The sequence below is a fragment of the Pteropus alecto genome, unplaced genomic scaffold (assembly GCF_000325575.1).
Source record: "Pteropus alecto unplaced genomic scaffold, ASM32557v1 scaffold7, whole genome shotgun sequence".
Lineage (NCBI taxonomy): Eukaryota > Metazoa > Chordata > Mammalia > Chiroptera > Pteropodidae > Pteropus > Pteropus alecto.
In genome coordinates this window covers 62,694,668-62,712,903 of record NW_006494614.1, presented here as the reverse complement: position 1 = coordinate 62,712,903, position 18,236 = coordinate 62,694,668, and the positions used below count along the sequence as shown (strand labels likewise).

General features: G+C 54.2%; 1 protein-coding gene across 1 annotated transcript in view; it reads right to left on the bottom strand.

Annotated features, from left to right (window-relative positions):
• Positions 1-18,236, bottom strand: part of ZNF469 (zinc finger protein 469) — a 50,637-nt gene that overhangs the window by 31,700 nt on the left and 701 nt on the right.

Sequence of the window (18,236 nt, the reverse complement as noted above, 5' to 3'; positions counted from 1 at the left end):
GCACAGTAAACGCTCAATGGCTGTGAATTCCTCCCCTGGTCTTAATATGTGAGGACGTAGAGGCTCAGAAAGATACATGGCTTGTGGGGTCATCCCACAGTGAGTGCGTGCAGGAGGCTGGGCGCTGAGGGGCGGCCGTGGCTCATCCTCCATTTTCCCCACCTTAGGGAGGGGGCCCAGCCCAAGGTGCTGCCCAGCTGAGGTCTGCGAGCTGCCAGGAGCCTGGAAGTGGGGAGGATGGCGATGCATCCCCTACTCACTTAGCCCAGGCTCTTTCCCAAAGTGTGGCGGCCCTGGGGGCTATGGTCGTGGGGACCTTTCATATCTGTGGTCCGGCCATCCCAAACCACTGGTGGCTTCTCATCCTGCTAGGATGGACCACTAGAGACCCAGATTGTTGGAGGCCCTTGAATGGGAGGAGTGCCAGGTAGGGAAGAACAGGGTGGTGCATACTCTTCTGCAGACAGGTGAGCAACCCTGGGGGGGTGATCCTTATTTGGAGGTGACTCTGACCTGAGGTGACCGTAATTTGGGGGTGACTATGACCTGTGTGACCTTGACATGAGGGGTGATCCTGACCTCTGGTAATCCAGACCTAGGATTAACTTTGACCTAGGGGTGACTATCATCTGAGAGTAATGCTGACCTGGGAGTGATCCTGACCTGGGGGACCATGACCTGGGGGTGACCCTACTCCAGAGCCAAGTCTACAGGAAGCCACGGCCTGCACCTCCTCAAGACGTGGCTACTGCATGGATCAGGTGTGAGTCGAGACAGAGCTAGGACAAGACCCAAAGTAAGGCCCAGCTGCTTCTGCCTTGGGTGACCCGGCCCACCCAAGTCCCTTCGAGCTCCAAGCTGCTCCACCTGCTCAGTGAAAGCCACCTGCGTTCGGGCTCCCTGGCTCAGCCGGGCTCCCACTGGAGTCGCAGAGGCTGGAGAGCAAATGTGCAGAGCTGCTCCAATGGGTTAGCCTCGGGCACCGGGGAGGGGCTGGCTAACAGATGCCACTCTTCAACACTGCAGACACGTCCTGTTTGTCTTTTTGTTTTTTCTAAAATAACATACTTATGCTAATTTTTAAGAAAACGATTGTGGGAAATAAAAGCAACTTGGCAACCTGAAATACCATCAATAGGAATAGTTCGGTAACTATGGGACAGTCCCCAGGCCACAGTGGAACTGTCACGGAGAGTAAGTGGGGGCCCATCCTTTATTATGCTAACAGAGCAGCTGAGATGCCCACAGCACTGGAGGTGGGACATCCTTTATTATGCTAACAGAGCAGCTGAGATGCCCACAGCACTGGAGGTGGGACATCCTTTATTATGCTAACAGAGCAGCTGAGATGCCCACAGCACTGGAGGTGGGACGGCTCCGCAAAAAGCAAACAGAGCCATCTATGAGCATAGCAGCTGAGATGCCCACAGCACTGGAGGTGGGACAGCTCCACAAAAAGCAAACAGAGCCATCTATGAGCACGTGGAGAGGACCTTGCAGGTTTTTGGACGGGGACTGGAGGGGCAGGGCCTGGCCTTCTCACTTTTTAAACATCCCAGTCTGAGTTTCTGACATGAGGCAGGAATTGCTTTTATAATGAAGAGTCCAAGAATGAGATCTTCTGCAGAACTTCTCTCTCCCCTGCAGCACCCAGATGTTGGTACCCTGGCCTGCAAGGAGCTCCCTCTGGGGGAGGGTGGGCAGGGAAGGCACACTGGGGGGCTCTGCAGGGCACCCTCTAATAGGTGGGTAAACTGAGGTCAGGGAGAGAAAGGACCGCTCTGGAGCCCGAGCCACGGACTTGCCAGGCCCCCAGGTGAGAGGCCCTCACCCAACTGCTCCCACATCACACCTACACTTCTGACCTCTTGCCCTATTCCTGGACTCAGCTCTGGGCCCCACGGAGGGGCAGTTCCCTGGCCGTCCCACCTCCTGGGCTCCAGTTGCTCCCAAGTAAAGTTGTCCCTGGCTTCTGCCACCTTTCAGCTTTTTCACATCTCAGCTGGTCGTAATTAATTTCCTTCAAAGTCCCCCCAAAGCAGTTCAGCCACATTAGTGCTTGCCTACTGCCAGACACTCCAATGTGTGTGTTTTGGGGGGTGGGCAGGAGGAGAATGCAGAAACCATCTTGAATTGCTAAACTGTAGGGGCTTTTCTGCTTCTGGGGCCAAGAGCTGCAGGGCTAGAGAGTATTACTGGCCTGGGCTGCAGGGTGGGCACGGCAGGGCTTCGATGGGTCGGTGATAACCAGGAGGGACATTGTGTCCTCACCGGGGTGGCTGGGAGGGTCTGGCCTTGACTCCAAACCTTGTTTGCATTTTTGGGGGGCCTCTGAGCGACCATGGGGCCTGCAGGACCCATCGTACCCTCTGCTCTGCTCCAACTATGTTTAGCAAAGCCTTATTCATGCTACCTCGATGGGGACCAGTGCCTACCTTCTCTCAGCTTCTCTCAACCACAGTCCCCTCCAGGCTCTAAGGTGCAGATACAAATGCCCAAAGGGCTGGGTGAGAACACACTGATGCAGAGGAGCTGGGGGTGGGCAATAAGGAGTGCTGGGGACTGAGCCCAGCGGGAGATTCATGCTATATTCAAGGGGGCGGCAGCTACTCAGCCCCACCCAGCTGTTTCCTGGTGGTGTCATGGCCCAGCGTGAATGCTTCTCTTGGGTTGCCAGGAGAAGCTTGGATATTCTTGTGAACTTGTACAATTTTAAAACAGCCGGGGCCAACCACAGCTCTGGGTAGATCTGATCCAGGGGCTGCCAGTTTGCAATCCTATCCTGCATGTGGCTGCACCCAGGGTTCAGGATTCGAATCTCCTTGCTCTGCCTCAATTTTACCCGTGGAACATCCTTGCAGATGCAACTGTTTCCTTTGAGTGAAAATCTGTTTCTTGCCTGCCCAGCACCCATCCTCTTGTTCCTGGCAATAGCACCTCGAGTTTCTTCTGGGGAACCACGCTCCCCTCCCCTCTGTCCATGTGGTTCTGGCAAGGCCGACTCTGCCCTGTTCTATTAGACTAGATTCTGATGCCGCTATTTGAATACCTGGATCCAGCTATGCCTGAAGCATGTGCTACATAGCCCAGTTATGGGAGCCAATAGTCTCATTTTTGCTTACTCTATTTTGAGTTGAGTTCCGTTCCCCTGTGATTTAAAACTGTCCTGACCAAACACATCCTCACATGGGGCACACAGGTGACCCCTCTGGACATTGGCTTCATCCTGGGTTGGTCTCTGGCCATCCCGAGGGACTGGACATACCCTGTGACCTGCTCGTTATTTTTCTACTCACATAGCCACTGGAACTTGCCTCTCCCAGTGGTCTGTGCATCCTTCCTGCATCTCCGCTCTCCCTACCCTGACAGCTCAAATGGGATGAGCCTCCAGACAGTGCATTCGTTCGTGAACTAGTGTATGTTGCATGCCTGTCTTAAGCCTCAAAGAAACAATCCTGCACAAGAGACTTCCAAATTTCTCTAAGGCCTCCTGGTCTCTCCATGAGAACCTGCACAGATGTCCACATTCTTGGAGACCCACAACTTGCTGGGGCCTGTCCCTCCCTTGCCCTACCAAGAGGGCCCAGGGGAATGTGACTGCAAAGGAATATGGCAGCAGAACAACCTCATATTCATTCTAGTTTCTAAAAAAGAGGGAAACAACTCATTCACACTGGTAACTCATTAATACCCTACTCGAAACACCCCACACTGCTGATCGCCAGTTTGTCATGCCTCTGAAGGGCCCACTGCTTTTCTTGAAGTCTTGATAGGTAAAATGATGTGGCATCTGGGATTTGCTTTAAAAAATGCAGCAAAAGTGAGTGTGGGGATGGGGACAGATGGAGGCAGATCACCAGGTGTTAGTATCCCTTGCAGGTAGGTGATGGGGCATGAGTTTCGATGCCTTTATTGCTACTTTTATGTATGTTTTAAAAAGTTCACTATAAAAATGTAAGAACAGTTATTCTATAATACAACTACCGCCACAAAAATTCAAACTGCTTTTTTAAGGATTCCAGAATTGCAAGGGCATTTTGGGCTACTGGATGGCATACAGACTCCAAATGCACTGTCAGTTCTGGAAGGAAAGATTTCTAGAGAGGGGGTCTCTCAGCGTGGCCCCAAGAGGTGTGGGCAGTGGGGGGCTCCTTCTTGGCCTCTAGGCAGATCACAGAATGTATTGTCCAAACTGGACACTTCTGGGAGTAAAATAATTCATTATAAATTTATAAAATTGTAAAATGGAAAGAGACACTGACCGAGGAGATAAAATCGGCAGGTAGAGATTCACGCTATAAGAAAATGGGGAGGAATCGCAGAGGCTTGCCCCTTGCTCTGGGGTGGGGTAGGAGGCTGCACCACCACCCACACATGACCCCACCCCACCATCCCTAGGACTTGCTTGAGATGACAGTTCACAGGCTCCTCATTCCATCCAGCTCCCCATCCCCCACTCCTAAAGGTCTGGACCTTGTAAAAGTTGAAAGCATCCTATCTATAAGTATTTCCCACATATTTGAACTCTGGTATGTGCGACTGGGTGTTGCATTTATGGTTTTATCTCCCTAGGGAGAGCTGGCCTTTTTATGGGGTCTTTCTGTTCCCTGAGGATGGGTCAGATGAGAGAATCAGCAGACTCAAGAAAGCTAAACTGGCCGTGTGCCCCAGGCTAGCTCCTGGCCACCCTGCCCAGCTTGTTTTCCACCAGGAAAATACTGGGTTGGGGAAGCGAGTGGGAGGTGAACCCATTTGGACAAAGAGGCCCCAGGGACAGGAGAATGATGCTTGGATGTGACAGAAGTAGCTTGGCCCCAGCTACTGGCAGAGACAGCCAGCATCCCATGAAGGCTCAAAGAAAGTAGGTAATAGAGGTCTGGGGGTGCAGGTATAGACCCAGGCTGACTGTAGAGAAATCAGAGCTGTGACTAGGGGCCAGGGCAAGTCCTTGTTTACAGAGAGGAGACTGGGGGCTCCACTGGGATGCAAAATGCCCACCTGGGACATGACATGCCCAGATAGCATCCTCTCCCCGCTCCAGCATCCCCAGACTGTCTTCTCCTTACCCCTCCCCTCAAATTGTGCTCCTATGAGTTTATATCGCTGCAGTGCAGTGTCTGCTCATGGTACTGTGAGTCTTTGATCTACCCATTCACCTCCTGTGTTGGATGGGTAGCTCCTGGAGGACAGAGCCTAGTTTGACAGGTGCACTCTTTTGTCTACTGCTTGGCACAATGCCTGGCAAATGTAGTCATCCACCCATCCACCATCCACCCATTCATCTACCTATCAAACCATCCATCCATCCATCCATCCATCCATCTACCCACCCCCCCATCCTGCCGTCCTTCCGTCCTTCCTTCCTTCCTCCCTCCCTTCCTCCCTTCCATCCTTCCATCCATCCATCCATCTACCCACCCCCCCATCCTGCCGTCCTTCCGTCCTTCCTTCCTTCCTCCCTCCCTTCCTCCCTTCCATCCTTCCATCCATCCATCCATCTACCCACCCCCCCATCCTGCCGTCCTTCCGTCCTTCCTTCCTTCCTCCCTCCCTTCCTCCCTTCCATCCTTCCATCCATCCATCCATCCATCCATCCATCCATCTTCAGGGCTAGAATTTGGATCCTGGGCTCTGGGTGCAATATTCTAGCCTCCAGCTTACTGCAGGGCTGAGGATGCTGCAACATCTTGGAGTAAGCAACTGCCCCACCACGTGACCCCCTATCCCCTACTCCGAGGGTGGACCTGATATGACTGGAGCTGGAGGGCACAAGTATCATAGCTCTGCTACTGATAGCTCTATCTCAAAACTGAGAGAGGAGACAAGTTCCCCACCTCCCCTGGGGTCATGCCTAATCAGTTTTGGGGTCCTGTTGGGGAGGGAGGGACCTTATACAGCCACTGGGAGCTGTGTTCCCCTTTCTGCTTGAGCCTATGAAGGGTCCCAGGGCCTCATGGGTCAAAGAGCTGGCAAGGGTCTAGGGTGGGGGAGCCAGTTATGACCTTTACTGCGGCCGTCCTTCCCTCTAGGTGGATGCGCCTCCACCCCCAGAGGGAGACAGTGGCCTGCTGTGTTGGCTCCTTCCCCGAGTTGCCTCAGTAACCGCTGTGCTGGGGTCCTTGAAGACACCAGCACTTGCCCTGAGAGCAGGGCCGACTCTGCCTGTCCACCGAGACGCCAAGAAACACAGACGGAGCTGGGGCAGGGACCCAGCTCATCCTTAGTTTCTGACTGGGGTCCCTGTGGTGCAGCCACTAGTTGACCCACGGCTGAGCCAGCCCCGAGACCTCCCTTTGCTGCTGCTGTTTTCACAGCTGAAAGGAGAACTGATGTGGAGAGGCGGGTTCTGGGTCGAGGAGGCCGCCAGGCTGAGGGGTTGGAAAGCAGGCATAAACAAAGTGCTTCCGAGAGCCCCAGCCGCGGCAGGACTGTGCTCCTTCCTGCCTCACCAGGCCAAGCGGAAATGCATCTGGGAGCAGCATAAGCCGCCTTGAAAGGCCTGAGCATGGGCCCCTCTGCCAGCAGGTGGGCCTCAGTTTCCCTATTTGGAAAATGATGCTGTCATCCCTCCCAGCTGATTTTGCAGAAGAGGCTTTGAGCTGCCAGCCCCAGGAGGAAGCTGGGGTGCCGGCCTGAGTTCCTGAGGTTAGATCTGCTTAGCTTGCTGGGTGGGGTCATGAGCCTGCTTAGGTTCAGAGTCATAACGTGGGCTGGGCAGAATCGAGACTTGGGAGCTCGGACCCTAGAGGTCAGGCTCTTCCACTTGTGCCTCCATCCCCTCCCACCATGGGGGGTGATGGCTCCATACTCCTCAGTGGTGGCCTTGCGGACAGATGTGGACGATGAGCAGCTCACACTGACCCACCATTTCCCTTCACCCCAACTATTACCTCCATCACCTGGGCTGATTCTCACGCTAATCCATGAGGCACAATGACGAAATTCTCACCTCTTCACTGAGGAACTGAGGTCCAGAGAGGTGTGACTTGTCTGGGGTCATACAGAGGCCCACTGTGCTTATGTCACCCTGAGGCCAACCAGGGGCCTGGAGTGTGGCCCCTGTCTCTTGGGTGCCCTGCCCTGGGAGTCCCAGTGCCTCTGCTGGCCTGTAGGCACAGCCTGGCCTTCCTCCTTAGATGGCTGTTGGCCCTGGGGAGGGGACATCTAGGAGAAAGGACTGCCTGGCTGGGGTGCTCTCAAAATGACCCAGCTGGCCTCTGCCCAAACCACCAACTACCAGCTACATGAGCAAAGCCAGCTGGGACCAGCTGGCCACCCCGAGTGGCCCGGGCAGGAGCAGCAGAAGCACTACTGCCAACCTGTAGAATCATGAAAAATGATAAACCACTATTATCTGAATTCCGCAGGTCTGGGGCTGTTTGTCACACAGCAATGGCTGTGTAGTATTCAACGTCTCTTGGCTTTAGTTTTCTTATCTGTTAAATGGGGATAAAATAGACTTCCCGGGGTGTTGGGGGGTTAGGCGAGGTGGTGCAGGTCAAGCTCTCAGCACAGTAAGGGCTGACAAATGACTGCCGTTGTTATAACGTCATCATCATTCTGTCCCTGGACCAATGAGAACGACTGTTATCCTGTGGGGAAGTGACTTGGATCTGATCTGACTGTCTGGTCACAAATCCCATCCCAGATGCTCCAGCTGCTGCAAATGACCCAAAGCCACATTCATCTGCATAAGTCACATCTCCTGTTGTCGGGGTGTTGGGCATCCTGACCTCCTCCAGGAGTCGCCATGTCTTTGCACCAGAGTTCTGAAGAGGGACCAGTGGTTGGGAGGACCGAGCTCCCCTCACTGGTCACTGCGAGGAGCCGGACACCACAGAAGGCCCCTTCTGACTGCACGGCAGGGAGGCGGGGATCAAAAGCTCGGTCTCGGGAAGGAGAGGAACTGCTTCCTCTGGCATTTTCTTCATTTGCTGATAGAACATGCTTTCTGAGCCTTTTGTTTTGTTTTCTCTGTCCTGGCTTCGTCCAGTGGGCTAAGGCCTCATCCTGCCAGGCTGCTGGGCATGACTCCATCTCTCCCATGCATGACTCTAAGCAGGGACAGAGGTGCCTCTGACCTGTACTCAAGGGTCTGGCTGCCTTAACACCAGGGGCCTGCGCCCCAGTGACAGCCTGGGGAGCGAGGACCATGCTCTTCTCTTGACTGTCACTTCAGACTTCCATATGCCAGCATATATAGGACAGAAGGGGTCTGAGGTTGTCTTAGGCTGGGGGTTTCCAACTTTTATGGCCACTGAAACCTTGGTTCAAATGTTTGGAAGAAATCTTACAGAGGAGAACCTATCTATCTGATCTCACCCCCAGATCCCAGGGGTGGGCACATGACCCAGCCCTGCCCCAGAGCACCATGTGCCTGGGCCATGGAGACTGAGTGAACAACGGACTCAGATCTACTAACGAGACGCTTCTCTGGGAACTTTTGCTGTGGTTGGTGGGTGGCGCAGAGGCCTGAGCTGCTGGGCCTTCTCTGCCACTCTTTAGCAAGGTTTCCTGACAGAGAGGCCAGTGCGGCAGAAAGCAGAACCAAGAGGTGGAGAGGGGCCGACTTCTGAGGTGTTTTCTGGGAATCTGGATCCATCTCTGCCTGAAGCCTGCTAGTCCACGGACTTTTCAGTCCCCAAAGCCAATAAATACCCCTTTGGATTTGAAGAAGTTCTGTTTTTGTCACTTGTACTCAAAAGACCCGAAGCACAGGAACATGTAAAATACAGCTTGACAGCCAAGCTAAAAGTGGGGTTACAAGGAAAAAGGACACAGAGTGGGGGTATAAGAACTGGAAATGAATGAATGGACGGTGGGTATCCCTACGGATAACTCTGCTTCGTGCAAACCCCAGCCCGACCCTAAACCCCTAGTAAGGGTGAGTGCATGGGTGGAGGGCCCTTGGCCTTCAGTGAGACGACTAGCTTGCACAGAGGCTCTGAAGTTCATTCACTTGGGACGGCCCAGGGTTGTGACCTTCAGGGACAGGTGTACAGAGGGGAAGCATGAATGCAGCGAGCACTCTTGACTGATTGGGGCCACATGGAAGCACTGACCTACCGGGGGCACCGTGCGTGGACTACAGCTGTTACTGGGCTGTGGGACGACCAACGTAGGTGAAGGAAACAGATTTTAGATTCATACATCTGGGCTCAGTCCCTTCTCCTTGCTGGGTGTGCAACCTCAGAAACTAAAATGGGAATTACATGTGATAGTATTACCTACCCAGAGGTGTGCTGTGGGATCAACATAAAACAAACCGGACAAAGTCCTAGCATGGTCCGTGGTCCACGGTACCTACCACCCCTCTGGAGCCTCTGAGACTTCAATTATTTCCTAGGCACCAGCCCGGCATAAATACAGCCTAGACATCCAAGAAAAGCACGCTGCCGGTACAGGGAACCTTTCCCAGAGCTAAATGCAGCCTGGGTGCTGAGCATGCCGGCAAGCACACTCAGATAACAATCGGATTAGGCAGGCCCTGAGCTGACCCTGGAGTGGGCACGCTCCCTCTCACCGGGAGGGACCGCCCGTGGCCAGGCGCGAGGGCCGCCGGCTGCCTTTCTTCCGCTGGGAGGGTGCTCCGGGCGGGCGGGGAACAGGAATGCATGTGGGCTGGTCGGCGTTTAGAATGTATTTATAGATGGAACACGGCTGCCAGCCGAGTGGTACCCTCGAGGTCAGCTTCCTGCCAGGCCCTGTGGCCAGATGTTTACTGAGATTGCAGAGAGACCGCCCCGCCCACGCAGGCCCGGATTTATTCCACACCCACGCTCCGAGGCTGCTCCGCGCTGGGGCCTGGCCGGGCTCCAGGAGCTCCGAGAGGAGATGGCAGTCTCCACCCTCACTAGGTTCCAGTGCTCCAGGGACTGGGGACACGGGACCATCGTGCACAGGGTGGAGTTAAGAAAGAGCAATGGAGGAGAAGCTATTCATGCTGCCTTGGGAGGGAAGCCTTCTAGAGGAGAGCCAGGGCAATGCTGGAGGTGGGTTTTGAAGGACAGACAAGTTTTTCAAAAACCCCCAAGGAAATCAAAAATAGGACATGCAATGGCATGGTGGTGATCAAGCAAGTGGTGCACTTGAGGGTAGCTCCTGTCCAGTGTGCCTAGAACATGGCATCTACGGGGAAAAAAAGGAACGGTTTTGAGAGGGTCTGGAACTTTCACGTGGGCAAAATTGCCAGGGGAGCTTGTTAGGATGTAGATCCTAGGCCCTCTCACAGCGGTTTTGATTCAGCAGACCTGGGTGAAGCGGGGAGACTGCAGTTTAACTGCCTTGAAGGGAATAGCATCTGGGGTCACAGACCCCAATTTAAGAAACCAAGACCCGGAGAAGGAAGAGAAGTCTGGAGAGGCTTCCTAGAGGAAGCAGCGAGAACGGTGAAGCAGGCTTGGACAGGACTGGGGGACTATGCTAGGGGCAGGATCAGGGATTCCACAGCTGAGGGGCACCTGGAAGCCAACAGTGCATGGCAGCCACGAGTGCTTGCACATGGCCGGTCGGAACTTAGACTCGCGCTAAGTGTAAAATGCACACCAGACCTCGAGAACCTAAATACTTATTGATTTTAGATTGATTATGTGTTGGAATGATAATATTTTGACTATATTGTATTAAATCAAATTAATTTTATCTTTTTATTTTTATGTTTTTAAATGTAGTTACTAGAACATTAAACATTACCAGTATACCTTGCGTTTATGGCTTGCATTATCTATTATATTACATTATATTATATTATTGCAGATACTCAGATACAATGACATGCATGCACGTGTGCGCACACATATGACATGTGCAAACACTTGCATGTGCACCCATACATCAACACACAGGCACACACATGCACTCACGTGTGGGCACACCCTCACTACACACATGAACACACGAATACATACATGCATATAGTCACAGATATGCACACACATCCACACACATTCATGCATGCAGACACACACACTCATACACATCCCTGCTCTGATGGCTACACACAGCCAAATGCAGGGACAAGAGGTTTTGGTCTCTGGCTTTCCTGATCCTGAAGACAGCCCCTTATAGAAGACAGGTCACGGACAGCAGCAGCCCTGGCCCTTTAAGTGGATTCTTGCTGGCTGGGAAGTGGGCCAGACGAACACCCACTCACTGCCTGATCTGCCCCTCAGCCATGCCCGGGGCCTTTGGGTTCCTGATGGCAGGGCCAGCCCCTTCTCCTCTCTGTGCCTCAGTTTCCTCACCTGTAAAATGACAACAGCAGCCTCCCTTCCTGAGTGAGGTGACACTACACTCATAGGGGCTCCGCCACCTGCCAAGTGTCCACCTTCCCATCATGGTCCAGACCAGCCCTGGATGGTTCAGTGGGGGGTGGCGACTACCTTGAGAAGTGGGGATCCCACTGCCCCTGGCAGATCCTGGCCAAGGGCCCCATAAGAACATAATCCTCCCCTCAGCTGCTCTCCCTCAAGCCCCTGGGACGAGGGAGGCTGCAGTTAAGAACCAGGGTGGGTTTGAATCCTGGCTCTGATTCTCAGTTGTATGATAAATATAGGTTGCTCCATCTCGCCCCTTCTCCCAAAAGAAGGGGCTGCTGGGCCTGAGCCACCTCCTGGCTTTCCTTGGTCCTGCCTTCTGTTCTAGGATCAGCGCCTTGGACATGCTGTCCCTACCTGGAACACCCATGTCTTTTCCTGGTCTCACCTGGCTGGCCTCACCTGATCCTGCCCAGATGCCCCTCCTGTGAACATCTGTGCATTTCCTACAGTTGCTACATAAGAAGAAAGCACCGCCTGCCCTCGCTCCCTGGCTGCCCCGAGTCAGGCTGTGAGCTCCTGCAGCGGAGGAGGGGCTGGTGGGTTCACAGTAGCCCTAACGCCTGGAGCATAGCCTGGCCCCTGGGTGGCCCTCCACAAGTGATTGGAAGGTACATGCACGAAGCACAGAGGATTCTCACCGCCTGGCGGTGTCAGTGCTGCAGCTGTCCTGGGGACACCACTGTCTTCTCCAAGTGTAGGTTATGGCTAAGGAAGTCAACCTGTCCAGGGGGGAAACTGAGCCCCAGCACCTCTCTCCCATTTGGTGTATCAAAGTGAGATGCTTCTTGGCAGGAGCCAGCTTTGGAGTGCCCAGGGCAGAACACACCTGCCTGTTGAAGTTGGAGAAGGTGTGTGGCAGGGGTTGGCCTCCGGTCAAGGCAGCTTGGCCGGAGTCCCCCTGACCTCTCTAACCGCTCCTTACTGTGTGGATTTTCATCAAGTGTCTTAACCTCTCTGGGGTAAGAATGGTGGATTCTGCTAGTTGTTGGGTATTTCTACTCTGATTATGCATTCCAAAACTGGAAATAACCACAGGATGGGTTTGGGGACTCACTGGGTCTACTTTGGGACAGACCTGAGCTAAAACTCCATAGGTCACCTGACCTTGATAAGTGATGTCTGGATCTCTTGAGATTAGTTAGACCAGTTCAGAGCCAGAGTCCCCGAGCGACATGCTTATTCCCTCTCTGCAGTGCAGTTATCCTGGGAAAAGGTCATGGGTCCCTTTGGGGAAGGCTGGGAGAAAGACGAGTGGTGTAAACGTCTGGCAGTATAGCTGGGTCTTGCCTGGAGGGTCCTGGCCTTCCCATCATTCAAGGGAAGATAGCCGGTTACAGGCATGGCGAGCGCGCAGGGCCGGTGCTAGTTCCTCAGAAACCTCAGGGAGGGGTGCAGGCCAGAGGACAGAGCCCCCTGCAGGGCAGGGCCATCCCATAACAACATGGCCTAGGCAGTGACTGCTACTCTGCCTCAGTTTCCCCATCTGTATGCTAAAAACTCGGGCTCCCAGGCAGAAGGTGAATCCCAGGCTCCACTTTTGCCATATACCCTTAGCCAGCGCCTCTGCCTCCCACCCATAGAAAGAGGGTGAAGAGGCCCCCTACCCCTCACACGCTGGTAGGAATGGGAAGTGGTGCAGCCACTGTGGGAACAGTCTACCGGCAGCAACTCAGAAGGGTAGGGTGACCATGTGATTCCACAAATCCGCTCCTATGTGTCTACCCAGGGGAAATAAAAACAGATGTCCACACAAAAACCTGCACACAAATGTTCACATTGTCCAGTGGTGGAAACAACTCGAATGTCCACTGATGTATGAATGGATAAGCAAAATGTGGTCCATCCACACACTGGAATATTATTCAGCCTTAAAAAGGAACGAAGCCCCAGTACAGGCTGCCACATGGATGAGCCTTGAAATCGTTATGACAGATGAAGAAAGTCAGTCACAGAAAGAAAAACGCTGTGTGATTTCGCTTATATGAAACGTCCTGAAAAGGTAAATCCATAGACAGAAAGTTAGCTTAGCGGTTGCCAGGGGCTGGGGGCGGGGGAATAGGGAGTGACTGCTAATGGGTATGGAGTTGCTTTCTGGGATGATGAGAATGTTCTAGACCCAGATGGTGGTGATGGCTGCACAACCTTGTGCATATACCGAAAACCACTGAACTTTACACTTTAAAGGGGTGAATTGTATGCTGTTAAAAAGAAAACCAAAAGGCTCCTGCTATGCCAGGCTGAGGTGGGACAGAGACACCCACTAGCGCCCAGCACCGCAGCCTTCACCTCCAGTACCAGGAACTGGTCTCGGCTCCCCTGCCTCATCCAGCTGTGGCCTTGGTAACTCCACACTGACCAGCCCCTGGCCCTGCTACATCAGCCGCCGCCCCTGCCAGGAACCCAGAGAAGCCCCATGCCACAGCATTTCAGAAGGCAGTGCCTGGCTCACCACATGAGGACCCAGAGGAGCAGGCCCTGTTTAAACATGGCCACCTTGGCCCAGCAGCCTGGTGGAATGCGGAAAATGCGACGGTCACATTCTGCAGGCAGGCGGAGGCCGTGCCCAGGCCGTTGGAAAGACTCGGTGGCCGTTCATGAATGTGGATTCTGTTTGGCCGCTGGCTGGGACACTGACCCTGCAAAGCAGCCCAGAGTCAGGACAGAGGCTTTTAGCAGGCAGCCAGGGGACAAAATGTCCCCTATCCTACCGCTGGTTCCTGCCTGCCTGCCTGCCAGGAGGGCTGAGAATGGAAGGGGAGGCTGCTCTGGGCATGGTCCCACGCACGAGTTCCCCGTATGATTCACGTGCGTCAGTGCCCTCATCTCCTGCACTCACTTCCTGCACTCACCTGTCCACTCACTCGCTTGCTCACTGGCACTCCGCCTCTTTCCTTCACTGGCCATCATCTCTGAGGTCCCACCAGGTGGGGTGGCCAAGCCCCGGACAAGTAGCTGCATACTGTACCTTGAAAGCAGGCCTACCTGGCCTTCTCTGTAACACACCTGAGGCCCCCAGGGGTCACTGCTTGTTCAGGCCTCATGGCCCCTACGGCTGAGTGGGACCTGACCCGGGACTCTTGAGGCCCCTCCAATCCCATGTGTTTTTCACTCAAGGGACTCGCCCACTCTAACCTGGGAGGGGCAAGAGCTGTGGGTGTGGGGTGCCTTCCTGGGGGAGAGAAAAACTGTGCCACCAGCTCCTCAGCGGCTGGTGGTGGGTCCCCTCTTGCTTCAAGCGCTGGGTGACAGGGAAGACGTGGTGGAGAAGGGCCCTGGGATGACCTGGTCAGGATGCAGCAGGTAAGACTCCAGAGTCTCCCAGACAAGTCTTGCCTTCTCCATCTTCAGGCTCTTCCCACCACGGTCATAAATGGAGCTTATATTTGGAACTGTCCTCCCCAAAGCCAGCTCTATTTAGACAAGGATGTAATTCTCAGAGACCACTTCAATCCCGACAAGAGCGGGGATGAGTAATGAGCAGGGAACCTATAGTTTGACGCTGGGGTCACAGCCCCCAAACTCCTGCCAATGCAGTCAGTGATCTCACGTTCTGGTCGCTGGGAGTCAGGACCAGTAACCGCAGGCGGCTGAGCTTGGGGGCGGGGCCCGCAGGCTTTGAAGAACATCTGCAGGCAGGAACTCACAGTGCTAACCTCAGCCAGGCCCCAAGTCCCCAGCACCCCTGGGACGGGTCTCCGCCTGGCCTGCCGCCTTGCTTCCTACCCCTCCCTAAAGTTGTCATGGTGTACCCGGGCGCTGCAAGAGTGATGCATCTACAAGAGTGATGCAGCCCCAGAAAAATGTTGATGGGATCTGGGTGCCTGACAGCTCCTGACGAGGGAGGAGGGTAATCCTAAGTCAAAAATGACAGACTCTGTGACTTTTGGGACCTCTAGAGGAGGAGCTTCCAGTGTGCACGCATGACAGGGTTGTGTGTATCTTCAGGAGCAGGAACGATGGTCCATGCACAGCACACACATCTAAGGTGGCACCACCACGTGTGCTTTGGGTACCTTTGGGCATATAGGTGGCCCCCTGGGTGTTCACAGCCCCAGTAAGCCAAGGAAGCAGAGTGCAGGCTGGGTGCCTTTGTGCAGTGTACAACTAACCCAACTGTGCAGACCCATCTTTCCTTCCACTTAGGGAAATGGCGGGTCCTTAGCTGAGTTCATGGTGGGACTGAATTACGGGATTGCTATCAGTCCCCAAGGACAGCATCTGCCACCTCAGCCATGGCTACCAGTGAATGGTGAGGATAAACTAGCAAGGAAGAGACTAAAGAAACAGGCTCTGGGCACCTGCAAGGCTGTCTCGCAGAGCTCGCCCCCACACTCCACCCTTCACATTGTTCAGTTCAGCCCACAATACTTAATGGGTCGATTCCGTCAGAGAATGAGGTTGGCAACAGAATCCTAAACGTCTCCCAGCCAGTGTGGGCTGACTGTCCGCTGTACCTGACTCAGTACCGACAGGGCTCTGAACAGGGTATCTCCGTGGGGGAAAGTCTATTGGGAATGCACACAGACGATGAAGGTGGGATGTTGGAAGGGCTGAGGGCATAGTAAAGGGAGGGACATTCTGATGGGAAGGGTGAGACCACGTGGAGTGGCAAGGAGGTGGCCAGCTGGTGGAGATGGGAGACAGGACACTGAGTGTCCACAGCAGGAGATGGGAAGGGGGAGCCAGTGTCCACGAGGACGGTCCTGGGAGAGGAGAGCGGGGTCGGACTGTGGCCAGCTGGCAGTGCAGGGTTCCAGCTCTAGTTCTGTCTGCGGTGGGCAGGAGAGTGGGCAGGTCACACTCTTTCCTAAGTTTCTTCCCCACCAAGCACTTGTAGAATGAACTAAAGCAAAAATGGGCCAGCTGGCTGGGGTGAGCTGCCTGCTGGGGAGGAGTGGAGAAGGCAGCGTCCAGCAGGACCCAGGCTGTGTCCCGCCTTGGCTGCACGACTATTTCCTACAACCTCCCTCCATCTTGAACTTGTAGGGCACCTTGCAACCTTCTAAGTCTTTTGCATCTTCAAAACCTTTCCCACAGACCCTATGAGTCTCCCCAGAAGCATAGGAAATAACCACAGTAGCTAGCATCTGCCACACACTCACAGTGCGCCAGGCCTGTGCAGCAGCACTCTATCCCTCAGCCCATCCCACGAATCCTTGTCAATCCTCCCCATTTTTCTGATGGGAAAATCAAGCTCAGAGACGTTGGTGACTTGCACACAGCCTCTGAGCAGCTGATGTTGGAGCCTGCACTCTTAATCACTACACCGCCTCCCCCTCACTCTCAGCCCCTCATTTTGGATGAGGAAACAGACAAGTAACTGAATTCTTAGAAAGAGTCAAAACCAGAAGGGGGTTGGGGTGGGGCTTGGCTTGGAAATCTTAGAGCTTCAGAGGAATTCACAGTATGAAATGATGTCAAGAAGTACATGTGTCTTTGGCACCATCAGTGGTGGCAAGGGTCCAGAAGGAAGGAGGTGAGAGCAGGTCTCTGCTTCCAGGCCACCCTGGTGTTCAGCAAACGCGAAGATGGGGCCCAATGACTTTCTCCCCGGGAGGAGGCAGGATGGTGCCTGATCTGGGATGTCAAGTCAGAAAAGGCATAGGACCTGAAAAGATTAGGCTAAAAGGGACACAGTCTCTCTATTAACATTCTCCGAAAGCAACCGAGTGTGAGTTAAACCCGACATGTTGTGTGCTGCCCAGGATGACAGGACCGGGATCGACAGAAACCACAGGTAGGAGGCTTTTTGTCCAACCTGAAGAGAGCTTTCTCATATTCCTTTGGCATATTCCAGCAATGGGACCATGGAATAGGCTGCTGTGATAGAGAGTGAGTCCCCCATCGCTGGGGGTATTCAAGCAGAGTTAGTAATTGGAGGCAGGGTCTGGTGGCTACTGAGGCACTGATGAAGGGGTTGAAGTTTATGACCTCTAAGTTCTCTATGGCCACGAAATCCCAGAACTTGCTGTTTTTACACAGTGGCCAGCCTGGGGTCTAGGCACAGGAGCCACATATCCTTCAGTTGTGTTTCTCAGGACAAGATACTGTAGGGGCCATGGTCTTCTCCAGCTCTAAACTCCGCTTTCCCATTCCTCCCTCTCCCCACGCACAGGTGAGGTTCTTGGCAAGCTCTGCCCGCGGTCCCAGGACCTGCCAGCCGGGGCACATGGCACAGGAGGGCACACCCTCCTAGAGGCTGCCCTGGCTGCCCTAACCAAACCTGTAACTCCGCCCAACTTTCTACCAGCTCCCAGTCTGACACTATCCCAGTATTTTACCTGTTTATTCTGTTTGCTATCAGGAAGGCAGGGGTCTTGCTGGTTTTGAGTTGGGGGTGGTGTGCCTGGGACCGTGTAGGGCACAGAGAGGCTGCTTACCTCTTTTGTTCAATCAATAGGCAGAGGCGACTAGAGTCTATGCATTTTTGTTCAATCAACAGGCAGAGGTGACTATAGAGCCTATCTGACAGATGGAGAGAGACTATCAGCCGCTGCTGCTCACCAGATGTGCAGCATTGGCCCAGTTACCTAATCTCTCTGACCCCCAGTTTCTTCATCTAGAATGTGGGGTCCCACCTTATTCCATGATATAAGGATTAAATGCAGTAACACGTGGCACAGTCCCTACATAACGCCGAGTGTAAGGAGTTAACAGCCACCACCAGGGCGCAGGAGGCTGCTCGCCTGGGAGTCCCCTACAGCCTCCCTGTTGCCCACGGACCTGTCCCCCAACCCGGTTACTGCCCAGGCCAAGGGTGCACGGCACGATCAGGGTGGCCGCGGGAAGTCTCAGCGAGCCCGGCTGGTTTTCCCTTCCGGCCGCCGCCGCGCGGCGCCGCGTCCCCACGGGTCCCTCCAGCCCACTCCCTCCGCGCGCGAGCCGGGCAGGGGCGCGGGGGGGGGTGGGTGGACGGGC